The sequence below is a fragment of the Leptopilina boulardi genome, unplaced genomic scaffold, assembly GCF_019393585.1.
Source record: "Leptopilina boulardi isolate dan_hultmark-lab unplaced genomic scaffold, ZJU_Lbou_2.1 LbouV2_202, whole genome shotgun sequence".
NCBI classification, from domain to species: domain Eukaryota; kingdom Metazoa; phylum Arthropoda; class Insecta; order Hymenoptera; family Figitidae; genus Leptopilina; species Leptopilina boulardi.
This window is the reverse complement of record NW_026137755.1, coordinates 1,882,727-1,896,873: the sequence shown is the minus strand read 5'-3', so window position 1 is coordinate 1,896,873 and position 14,147 is coordinate 1,882,727.

Below are 14,147 nucleotides of genomic sequence, written 5' to 3'. Positions count from 1 at the left end.
TAATTTTATAATATCACACGAAGTATTGATTTTAAATATTTATAAATATGCAAAAATGTGTTCTATATAAAAGTCTTTGCATTTTTTTAAAGAATTTAAAAAAAAAACTCTTTTCGTATCTTAATTAATTTGCTGGTTAATGATAGCTGACTTTTCAGCTACTCTAAGATAAACTTTACTCTGAATTGTAGGAGTAACATCAAGTATTACAGTGAGAGTTACCTGCTTGTTTTCCCTTTTCCCCACACAAGGTCCTTTATCTAAACTTTGTTTACCATTTAACAAGAGGCTGAACTGATTTATGCTGGTTCAATGCCAGAGGGCTTACAACCACCAGTTTATATTGACATTTTCTTGATTGCTTTGTTTGTAAAACTAGACCAAGTTTTTGGTGATAATTATTTTTTTTTTTTTGAAAGATATATAAAATATTTTAATATTCTATTAAGTTACTATATTTTTCGAACGATATTTTACGACAGGGATAGAAAAACTTAATTTTTTCCCTAGGGAAAAAAATGCGTTATTTTTACCCTTGGAGAAAAATGCCATTTTTATACGAATAAATGAATGGCGCTATCTGAAAGCTCCATTTTTGTGCCTGTGGGATAAAAAAAACTATTCTGGTTCAGATTCAATGAAAGTAAACACATACTCTGTCAGGCTGTCGCATTAGTTTCCACATATAAAGGAAATGAGTAAAGCTTTAGATTCATATAGAACAATAAACTCATCATTTCCAGTTCAGTGGCTAACCAATGGCGTCTACTTCTACAATAACTGAAAAGCTTTACTATTTTATCCAGATAAAATATACAATTTATGTGAACTAATAAAAAAAATTACAACTTGCTTTCAAATAAATAAACAGAAAATTTTTAAATAAATTTTCTTCACAATAATATTGATAACGAATATTAATTAAAAATGATTTTTAATAATATTCGCTTGAAATCTTATTGGAGATCGAAAATAAATTGTGCACACGAAAGTTTTATCCTTGAACAATTTCTGCAAATCGTTAACCGCCGTTACAGTCATAGTACCTTAATGGGTGTAATCATGGTTCGTGTGGAGCCGCACTGATTACAAGAATCGTATTTCGCTCGAAAAGTTCATTAAAGGTAGCGAAGCTTTTCTGAAACATTCTCGAAGGTGTGTTGAAAGGAGGCCAAAGAGACTTCAATGAATCCTTTTATTGTAAATTTATTTCGAAAAACCTTTGACATTATCAGACAAAAGGTGGAAGCAGAACAGTGAGAAACTTTGTGAAACAAACTTGGTTAGGAGAGTCAATGTGCGCGCATATAACAAGCAAAATGTTCTTTATCAGCAATTTGTCATTCTTCCAATTCTTTTTTTTTAAACTTTTCCTATTTTATTTGTTATTCTTGTAATTTTCTTTCCCTCATCTCCAATATTGAGAAATTAATTTAATTCAAGATTCTAATGGATTTTACACTATGATGTTGATTGCTAAAGTAAGATTGTTTTAAAATCTATATATAGATCAAAGATTTTCTACACTAACATTTGTAAATTATTCTAATGCAATAAAACTCCATTAAATCAATTGAATATAGATTTTTTCAACAGAAGAATACCACTTTTAATATCGTATAATTTTATGTTCTCTCGAATCTAATCTGCCTTTCCCACGTACACATTTCGTTTTGACTTTTTAATTTTCACTCCCCTGCATTTATTCTCTTTACTGTGAACTGACAGCGATAATGATAAATATGGAAAGTAAAGAACGAATTATGAGAATTCTGGACCTGACTTTTTAAAACAAAAAATAAATAAACATGTCTAGAATCAAAAAAATAAAAATATATTTTTTGATTAAATAGTAATATATGTCTTTACATTAGTTTCTTTCAATTCTGCGTTCTTGTCGATTTCAACTCTCCAATCTATAGTAGAGCATGTATTCCCTATATTCTACTGTCGAATATTTAGGAAACCATTTAACTATTCATCAGTGACAAGTGTGGCATCCACTTTAGCAAGAAATACGTTGCGAATTGCACTACCACTTGCAATTTATCCAATCTATGGAAAATACGTGTACATGTTGAACTTTCAACAGCTAAACAGCTTTCAATTTAGCACAAAATAAAGATTCTCAATATAAGAAAATCTGACTTCAGATTCGAAATCAGTCAACCGATTTAAAGTGCTTCAAAATTTTTTTTTCTTTATAAAAATGAAATGTAACTTTTTTCATTCTAAATTTTTTTCACTCAATTTTAAATACAAATTGTAATTATAAATTTTATGTATTTAAGGCTGATATCCAGAACTGAATAAATAAAAACTTTTTACACTTAAAAATATAATATTTTAACTACAGAAATAATTTTTGTTTTGCCATGGCCATGGCATCAGTTACTATAGCAACAGTTACCATAGCAATCGTTGGTATGGAAACAGTTACCATGGCAACAGTTACTATAGCAACTATTCCCATGGAAACAATTACCGTGGCAACGGTTTCTATAGTAACTGTTGCCATGGTATAGTATAGTAATTGATGCTATAGTAATTGATGTCATGGCAACGGTTAATATAGCAACCATTTTCATAGCAACGTTACCATGACGCCCTCTGAAAACAATAAATAATTTTAAAAAAATTTGTTTATTTTAGTTAACATATATTTTTAAACGTAAAAATGTTAAAGGTAAAATAAAATAAATCAATTCGTGTAGTTTTATTCATTTTTATATTAACTTCAATATAAGCTTGTCTTATAACTGAAAACAGTTGTGAAAAGAAAACAAAAAAAAAGAATTGAAAAGAATTTTCATAAGAATTTCAGAGAAAGGCTAGTCAAGAGAGAAGTGTTCACTATTTTGTGCAAAATTGAGTCAAAATCCTTACATATCCTTGTATCAAAGGAAAATATACTTATTTTTAAAGAAATGTATTCAAACGTTTCTAGCCATGAAAATATAGTTGAATTTTTGTGAAGACTGTGACATGCTTTTTAAAATAAAATAAAATAAAAAAAAGAAACACATGAAACGAGAATGTCACTGCTGACATTCGATGGCAAGGTGGGATTCCCTGAGGTATATTGAAAAATGGAAATGACTTCACGCGTGGACTTTGTACAGTAGAAGTCAACCTACTAGGTAGATAGTCAACCTTCATTTCAAAAGAGCTGAAATCTTACTTTTGTTGAAAATGCTTTTTTCTCTTTATATTCACCACAAGAAAAACCTACTTTCTGTAAATATGCAATTTCTTGAGACATTTCAAATTCCCAAGACGATGCGAATTTTAGTTCAAACAGGAAATAAATGCCTAGTGCATTTGGTGTTAAAAAAATGTATATTTCACAGTGACTTTTTTTTGTTGTTGATAAAATAGCAAGAAATACTCTTCTTAATTTAAACTTCCTAAAGAGCTTAGGAATGCAGCTTTTTATTGACTCTGCTTTATTAACTTTATTTTCACTTTTTATGTAAGCAAAAGAAAATTAACGAACGCATCTTAAGATCTTGATGGGTCATAAAAACTTTTATACTTCACAACTAGTTTGTAAATTTTTGTAAAATTACTAAATAAGAAAAAAGCAAATTTATAAAAAATAGTTTAACCAAAACTGATATGGAAAATAGTTTAATATACCTTAATCATGCAATATATTTTTTCATATAGGTAAGCATGTTTAAAAAACATAATATAAAATACTTTTAGAACGTTAAATTTAAAAAGTTGAAAAGAAAATTTTCAATCAATCTAATCCTTTGACAGGGTTCTGGGTTAAACCTCAAGAAACATTAAATGAAGGTTTTAACTTTATTGGAAACAAGGTTAGATCGCGAATATTGATCCGGTCAGTAGCTTTCTCTATGGGATAATTAATTAACTGAAGGACAATAAGTCCCAGAGGACGTAGTCTACTTCGATCAAATTAAACTGCTGACATATACGATATATGTAAAACTTATCAATAAATTGTTTCAATCATAATAATACCTCGAATTAGGAATTTTTCACTAAATACTTTTTAAACCTCACATAAGTATTTTATATATTTGATATTTTTTTCCTGAAAAAAATCACTGTTCAATAACTACTTGTAAAATAGTGGACGAAGAATAAAATTAAACTTTATTTTTAAATACAATTAAAAAATAGAGATTCGTTAGCTTACATGCAGGAAATTCAAGCTTTTGTAAATTTCAAGCTTCATACACCTGCAGGAAAATGACGTCGGCAGCTGCCACGAAACGAGGAAACTTAAAATTGGCGTTCGTGTTACGCCCATTTCGTTCGATAAAATGGTGAAACTCTCCTGACCTAAGTTTATTTTCGAACATAAAATCAGGAGCTAACAAAATAGGCGAAAAGTAATGAGAGAATAAGAACCTCTACCACACAGTTAATTTAAACAAAATTATTAATTTAACAATTTTTTTTATAATTACCCAGAAAAAAGTTTCTGCTGATAAAAAGAAATCTATTTCTTTGACTTGTTAAATTCAAAATAAATTTTTATACTTCTATAAAAACGTCATACCCGTAACGCATAACGCTTTTACGTGATTTCTATTATAAAAACATCATACCCGTAACACATAACGCGTAACGCTTTTACATGATAATCGTTAAACATCAAATAGTCAAATATAAAAATAAAATATTATAATATATTAACATAAAATATCATATAAATGAGAAAGAATTTATTTAGTTCGTTTTTGAACCAAGGAATAAGGATTTTTTCAATTTCCAGGAAAACAACCTTTCATAAAAAATGAGGTTTTTTTAAATTTTAACTTATTTTCCAGTTATTTTTTAGTTAGTATGATTTGAAAAAAGTATGTTTTGGTCGCTTTTGGTGATGGTCTAGTTTTTAATAAAAATAGTGCAATGAACCAAAAATTTCGTTTTAAATTTTTTAAATAAACTTTCAGGAATACCACATAACTGTTGTTTTTATAAAAACAAAAAAAAATTATATAAAATAGAAAATATTTTGCAAACAATTTGTAAATTTTTGTAATATGGCTATTTAAAACTATGGAAAACGTTCTATTGATTAATCCAAAATTGTCAGGCGCAAAAACACACAATGAACAGAGTAATATGATTTCCGAGTATTATTCTTTTACATTGTGCTAGTGAATTTCGCGCTCTTTTTTTCAACGCGACTATATCCGCTTTACTGAACAGCTTCCTAATTCTGGTTGTGTTGATTGTAAACACCAAATAAAAACATTGTGACAATTTAAAAAAAAAAGGAAAAAATGGTTTGAAAATTAATATAAAAACGCTTTTATAATTTTCCAATGGAAGTTTTCTTTTTTTTCTGATTTTAAAAAGTTATATATCTACATCAGTTTTTATAAAATAAAAACATTGTGACAATTTCAAAAAAAAAGGAAAAAATGGTTTGAAAATTAATATAAAAACGCTTTTATAATTTTCCAATGTAAGTTTTCTTTTTTTTTGATTTTAAAAAGTTATATATCTACATCAGTTTTTATAAAAGTGTCCTCCAATTTGCATATTTAGACGCCTTCGATTTACATAAATTGAGACTTCTTTACCTTTTTATATCTAAATCAAACTAGACTTCTCTATCACTCTGGGTCCTCTAAACCTCCCTTCACAGCCATTTTATAAAATAAACATGACACCCTTGGGTTTTTCCCTTCATGTTTTTTGTTATAAGCTTTCTTTTTTTCTACAATAATCTTTTTCTGCTTTATTGTATCATTCCAATTATGTTTTTTTCGAAATAATTAGAATTTTGTTGCATTTGCGTCTCAAAAAAATTTAATTAAAATCACTATTTTTTAATTATCCTTGATTTAAAATGAATTTTTATATTATGAAAGTTTATGACAAGTTATTGATAAAGTACTAATTTGTTATTAATTACTTTGAATCCTGAAATATAAGCACATAATTACTATAATGTTTTTTTTTTCATTACTTTTTTTAATTGAAAACTTTTACACGAATTTAAGGGATTATAAAAATTTATTATAATTACAAATTAAGTTTTATAAAATGAGAAAGAGAATGAAAAACTATTTCAAGGGAAGTAGAAAATTTATTCTTAGCGCTATTCTCGATAATGTATACAAATATATAGAAAAGACAGTTGCGAGAAACTAATTTTCAACTAGCCTGTGGTCTTTTATATCAGTCGCATCAAAAAAGGAAATATCGGTTTCAAGCCTGAAATATATATTTTCAATATTACTGGACGACGACAATTTCAGTGAAAGAGAAAAGTTTCCTTCTCATTCCAAAGTCTTCGAAATGTATGACAACGAACAGTGGGAGCCGCTTTCGCATTTTGCTATTGAGAAAATTTGTAACGCGACATTTTTCATCTTTCCTAGAGACGTTCGACGATTATGCACATAAATCAAGCCTTTTAAAAGGAACAGTACTATAAGGATTTTTGCACTGCTTTCTTTTTACTTTTTTTTTATGCGAATTCGTTAAAACCAACTTGCAAATTACTGTCTACAGAAAACTTGCTCGTTTTCTTGATTTGCAGATAAGAATTTTTTTGAATTTTAAAATTATGTAACACTTCTTTTTACGAATTGTGCATAAGAGAGAATATCTTTTCACGTTCTTTGGAACTTTCAGATATTTTAGTGATCTCTTTTGCTGCTGAATCGAGATAAATTTTTTTTTATTATTATATATATTAGATTTAAAAAAAGTAATTGAGGCTAATGTTTAATATATTTCATTGCGGATTTTTTTTTAGTTTTTTGTTATACTATATTTTGAAATATCAATTGTTAATAAGTAACAATTGAAACGATTGAATTCCATGACGAGTTTCAAATATCGCTCGCGAAATTGTAGATTCCTAGTACTATTGATGAAGCCAGAGTTTTGTTAATTTCAAATCAATTTAAGTTCCTCTCGAGTTGTGAATGATAGACTTCTGGTATAATCAAAACTGCCATTTTCATGTAGACGAGGAGTTCAAAGTTAAATATTCTGTAAATTAGATCAAATCAGAGGAAGCGGTAGTTTAAAATAATAATTTTATGTTACTGTGACCTATTGAAATATAAGATATAAATCTATTCAAATTCAAGTAAATTCAATTTTATAGTCACTTGATTGGCGCTGTTAGATCGAACAAAAAATGGAGCTAAATTCACAGCATATATTATAAACAATAATATATTATTGAATATATTTAAAAAATGTGAAATTAATATTTGTTTTATATTCACGTTTTTATCGTCAATAAAACATATTTCCAAACGACCAGCATCAATTCTTATTGACTATTTGAGCATAATAATTTCCCGTATATATATATATATATATAGAGTGATTGTATTAAAATTGGTGCAATAGTGAGCAATTTTTTTTTTTTTGTTAAACAAAATAAAATTGACTTTACGTAAATATTCATAGGGAGATAACTATATGTGGAGAGTGAAAAATTTTTGTGAAGAAAATGTGAATTCGTAGAACCGTGGAAAAGTTATACGATCAGTGATAAAACCCGAAAAACGCCAACGGCAAGTTAATATCCGAAATGTAAATGCATTTTACTTCCGTGTTTTGCATTGTCGGTAAGCATACAAACGAATGTACATTTATACATATATACATGCGACAACAACCTGCCTTGTGGTTTCGCTCCTACGGGATAGGAGGCGGAAGCTAACTGACTTCGCAAGCGGGAACTTCTTTTAATTAATAAACATTAGCGCTTAATGAAAGGCACAGGCCAAGAGTAAAAAAAAAATATATCGCTTAAGCAGGAACGTCCTCATCTAAATTTCAGTTGAAAAAAATGAATGTTACCTCTATTTGGATGAAAAAAAAACAAATAGAAAAATTTGTTTACACAAAACTAATTTTCCATTTCTAATATTAATAATAATAATAATATATCGAAGAATAGCAATGGGAAAATTTATCTATTTTAACTAATAATTGAAAATAAGGAAATAGAATTATGACTGTTCTCTATTATTAAAATTAGCTATTGTAGAATCATCATCTCTTAAATAATGGTTTCCCTTAATTTACGACGCACACCAGGTGCACAGATTATTAAACCACCTTCGACATCTTCCGTTTGTGTTTACACAGAGATTCGCCACATTTTTACTATCTAGGAGTTAATTTCCGAATTTCATTTACAGTTCACATAAATATCAAAAGAAACGCAATAAGGTTTTTGTTTTTTGAAATTAAAGATAACTGATTAAAAAACCTCAGAACTGAAATTAAAATTTTAACTTCAAGATAGTAATATTTTTAAATTTGTTTTTTTGTATAAAAACAATATTATTTATGAAAAAAAAAATAGTTCACTAACCTTAGCCTCCAATTGATGATATTTCAGATGATAAAAATCTTCTGGCAACACACGCGATTAGAAAAATTTCGAACACTTAATTAAATGGATATCAATCCCGGAACAAAAAAAATAAACTAAAACAAATATTTTCGTTCGCGAATTAAAAAATATGAGCACTCCCGAAGCTATATTCACTGCAAATGTGAAAAAATTAAATTAAAAAACAATAAACGAATTATTTAATTCAGCACGTCTAAACAGGTCAATGCACGAATTGCAACTGATTTAATTATCTTTATGATTTTCCTACCACAAAGTTTATGATCTTCGGTCTAGGTAGAGTCTTTGTTCTTCAATGTAAACAAACTCGGAACGCAGGTATAATAATTTTAAAATCGCATCGGCACATTTACAATAATATAAAACTAGCAAAATATATCGCGCTAAACCGCGCGTAAAGTTTTCTATTGTCCTAACCTTTGGGTGGAAATAAGTAAAATATATTATACGTGGGAGTCGGCATAAAAAATCATTAAGAAAATATGATTCTTCTTTTTCCTTCGATTCACGCTGAAAAACATTACTTTGTTGTAACATAATAATAAAAAAAATTGATTTTTTGTTTTAATATTTTGAACATTTTTTATTAATCAAAAACTTTCTTAAAAATGTGGCCTATGATATTCAGGTGTATTTCGATGAGGGAAAAAAATAAATTAAATGAATGTTTTATTTTCACAATAATAAAATTTTATTCTTTTGTTTTTGTTAATTGGCATGTATATGTTTTAAATACATTAATTAATTTTGTTTGATCAATTTTATCATCTTTAATTAACATTATATTATTAATTTCATTGACGATAATATAAACCGTTCTTGATATAGCTAAAACAAAAAGGAAATATATATATATATATATACATATTAATATTTAATATAAAAAATATAAATTTTTATAAGTGATAAATAATAAAACCAAACATAGTTATTAATTTAAATATCTGATTGTTGATTATCTGATTGGAAGATTTTCATTTAGTATATGAAAGAATAAAAAAGAAATTTTAGAATTTGAAAATGGAAAAAATGTCTTTGTATGTTCCTTATTGACATCAATTGAATGCACTATCGAATCTAGAAAAACTTAATCTTCCAATTGAAATTCAAGAATATTCGATTCCATTTTGCACAACAGTTTCCTTTTCTAACTTACTTGAGCGCAAGGTTGGTAGCACCTGTGTGTGCAAAACGTATCTCGCATTGAATACTTTCGTAATATAGTCTGTATATTTTTCCATACATTCGCGGCCAAGAGGACGCTCTTCTTTTATTGCCTAGCTCGACCTTTCTCCCTTCGCAAGTGAGAAAACATGAACGTCGGGTCAGAATTGAAGATGATTGCCTTCGGGCTAACATACGCGTCGAGATATTCTCAAGAACCCATCCTTCTTTGATGTATTTTTATTGATTATATTTTTTTTCCCTATTTTTCTATACACTGTACATATATATAAATATTTCTTCAGAAATATTTTATGTCCCTTATTATATTTTTTTTCTCAGTATACAAATATATAACATCTTTTTATAAATCTAATATATCAGGAGATTTTTCATGAAAGAGATTTGAATGAAAAAGATTCTAATTTATTATATTATTCACTATATATTAAATAATAGAAAGGAAAAATATTTTTAGATAATGGGGCTTTAGAAAATAAATATATTTCATTCATCTTATTTGTTTAAAAAAAAGAAGAAAATATTTTCATGATTTCTAGAATTTAGAATATTGAAAAAATATTGGCAATATTACTGCAAGGTTCAGGTGCCGTGTGGGATCCAAAGAAATAATTACAGTTTTTTTTGTGACAGCGGAATAATTTGAGTACATATTTTAAAAAATTAAAGTGAAAATCTATTGAGTTGTAGAGATTGATTCTTTCATTATTGAAACCTTTTGGTATTTCAAACTAGGTCAGATGATACAATACTTTGATACGGACTTTTAGCAAAAAAAAAAAAAAGAAGAAGAAGCTATATTCATTAAATCAATATGCGGTTTTCAATGAAAGTATTCACATTGATTCATATGAAATGATCTTTGAAATTGGATTCACATAAAATTATACGGAGCCAAACGCATTGGATTCGTTAAGAGAACAGTTTGAAAGAAGAAAGAAATAGTTAAGATACGATTGCACTTCTTGAATATGCAATTTTACGAAAAGCAATTTAAATTGAACCAAATGGAAAATCAATTTTTTTTTATAAATAATTCTGAAAAAAACTTACCTACAATTATTATAAAATTTAATTTTTTAAATAATTGCAAAGAATTTTTTTTTTATTGTATATACAGAAGAAGATGATGAAATGGATAAGTGAGAGGATCGTATATGCATTGACCGAAGATGATAAAAAGAGGATCAACTTGGCCGTTTCTATTTAACGAGACCTCGAGAGAGATTCTTACGAGCTCGTAAAAATCTCAATCAGCTGAGACCGAATGGCATAGCGGATGGAAGCTTTATCAAACATAAGGCGAATATTAATGTCGCCCCCATGGAAATGCTACGATCCTTCACCAAAGTAAAGAGGGTTCATGATAAAGGGTCACATTATCCTTTTTCTGCAAGTTAAATGAGACAGAAAGAAACTTAAGTTTTTATACACCAATTTTTGATTTAAAATAAAAATTCCAAAAAATTTTTTCAAGGAGTCATTTACATACATTTGTTTCATAAAAATTTGAAAAAAAGGTGAATATTTAAATATGTTTTCTTTTTTTTCTATATAGACGAAAATATCAGAATAAAAAGAAAATTTGAAGCTATTGCTCTTTTTCTTTTTAGAAAATTTTCACGTAGAAAAGTGATGTGCGACAGTTTTTGAAAGTTCATAAAGAAAACACAAGCGCTCTATAAACTAAAGTGAAAGTCTGTGAAAATATCGTAAAGAAATTCTTTTGTGATGCAAAACTTTTTCAAATCTCACTGTTTTTCAATTTTTATGCTCTTTTTCCTCAACAAAATGTTGAACGATATATATAAGAATAACTATAATGTATAAACAAGAAAATACAGGATTTCAATGTTAGAAAAATATGATTTTGAGTAATTGGCTAATAAATCAAATAAAAAATAATTGTGGGGTCTCACAGACCTAGTTTGCATTTTTTACTTAATATTAAAAATTTATTGTTAAAGTTGAATTCTACTGTTTCTTAAGATTTTGTATAACATGTTTCATGAAGTTTCAAATGTATACAAGTAAACAGTGCGGTTTGTAAGTAACGCCTATTGTAAATAACTAACTTGAACAAAGTAGGTAGAATGTATTCACACACATATACCCCAAAGTGAAGCAAGTGCTTTTATTGAAGATTTGCTAGAAGCGTCTTAAGGGAAAGAAACTATTTCAAACTAGTTTACGAGTTTAGATAGATTATCAGGACAGGATTTCCAACTTTCTTCTCTCATATGTAAATGATTTCGCGAATAGATTTGTGGCTACGATAGATCACTGCCTCATGGGACTATTGTTTGCATTTTCAAAGATTTTAGATTAACCCTAAACATTCCACAATAAATTATAAATTTCATTTAAAGTTAAATTTTAAATTAAAATAAGACATTTTTTTCTAGATGAAAATATTCATTTCGAAAATTAAGTTAAAACTTGCAAATGAAAAGTTGCTGAATTTTATTTCTTCAATTTCTGAAACTAGTAATGCTTTACGATATCTAGGTCGTCTCGTGAATCAAATCAAAATGTCGTTGATCAAGATAGAGAAAAATAATTTCGCTCGCAATAATTCATCGACACTTGCATTATTACAAATAGAACAATATAAATAATAAAACTGACTGATTTATCAAAAATTGTTCTTCACAATCAATAAATAGTTTATATAAAAATTTATGTAGAACTTTTATTGTTTTATATTTAAACTAAAAATTTTGATGTCCATTTGTTCAATTTAAAAAGTTATAGAATACTTTTTTTTATGCAATCCTTTTAATTGCCAATGAATATTAGATTTTAACGTATAATATTAAATACGTAGAAAAATTTTTTAAATAAAATATTTTTTAAAAGCAAAACTTGATTTAAAATTGTTGTACTAAAAGAGACACAGCATAGATTGACGTTTTATCTGTACATTATATAGAGAAAGTTTTGAACGAGAAACAACTAACAAACGGATTTCGAAATAAAGCTCGTGTTGTCGTAAACAACTACAGAACTTTAAATTTGTAGGCTCGAAGGTATGTAATAATGGACACGAAGCAGTTAACAGAAGCCCACGAGAGAACGAATGGGTCTACATATTACTGGATATAAATATTCCTATATTCTCTGTACGAGCAGTCATTCTAACTCAAATATGTATAAGGATTCCCTCGGGAGTTTACAGAGAGAGAGAGAGAGAGAGAGACACCACATGGCACAACAGAATTTAGATAATATTCAATATCACTGCCGCAGTCCTTATGAAAACAAATAAAAAAGCATCACCTCGATATCATTAATAAAAAATAAAGATACAAGTTTTGAAAATTTTTAATTTGATTCAATACTGAACGAAATCGAACCCTGCCCTGTGGGAAATAGACGAGAGTGCTTTTTTTTAGTATTTCTCATTAAAAAAAATCAACGGATAGACGACGAATTTTCCGTAATTTAATTAAATATTTACAATGGGAAAAAATTGGTTTTTTCTAATTTTAATTTTACTTTTTTTCTTCTTCTTTTAATTAATGTTAATTATTGTGTATTTACTCTATGTTTAAGGGCTGATTCGTATTCATTATATAAGTTTATATCGATCTTGTGAGAGTTTACGAGTAAACAAAGTTTAACAAAAGTCGCTTTGAGAAAATCAAGTATGGAGGAGGAAAGATATTCCTGATCATTTGGAACAATTCTCTTAGACTGATTCTCTCCCTGTTTTTCTAATCCATTTATACACAAGTTACATGAAACTTGTGAATTCCTTGTCCAAAACTATTGTTCGCTTCTTCTTGTTCTTCTTCTTCTACTGTTGGGAAATGAAATTGTTCAATGGGAAAACAGGTATATATACAGGAGAAAATAAAATTGCTTTTTGAAACTTATTTTCAATGTTGGATTAATTTGATAGCTTCTATTTGAATTAAACTTGAAATTCAATTTCAGTTTATATTATCAAGAAGAAAATTTAATCATAACAATTTTTTTTGTGAGTAAAATTTTCTTCAATCATTCTATATATAACAATTCAATGGAATCAAATAATTAGTTCTTGAAGTTTCTAATTATCTTCTCAATTGTATATTTGAGTTTTTGATAGTACCTCAGTGCGCGTACATTAGAGAACAATTCCTATGGATAAATCTTGATGAATAAGGATGAAGAGAACATTTAGAATCCTTGAACCAACTATTATTAATGAGAATCCCTTTTCTGATAATCAAGGGTAATTAGACAAATCTAATAAAGGACTGAACGACTTTTCCATTAAGATGGAAAAGTTTTTAGTCTTTGCATATATTTCGTTCAACCATTTAACTAACTTAATTTTAAATTAAAATTTTACTTACTAAAATTCTTTAAATGTAAACAAATATAAAATTTTGGAATTTTTATACTTTTAAAAAAATATACTATATGTATCGAAAAATGATTATGAAATATATTGAAAACACAGTAATTTGAAATGGACTTTTTTTTCTACATCTATGTTCATTTCAATTCTACTGTGATTCCATATACTCGAAACTACTCACAGAAATTAGCTCTACAGCACATCTACTGTGGTTTCATTGCATTTCGAATCTCGCTG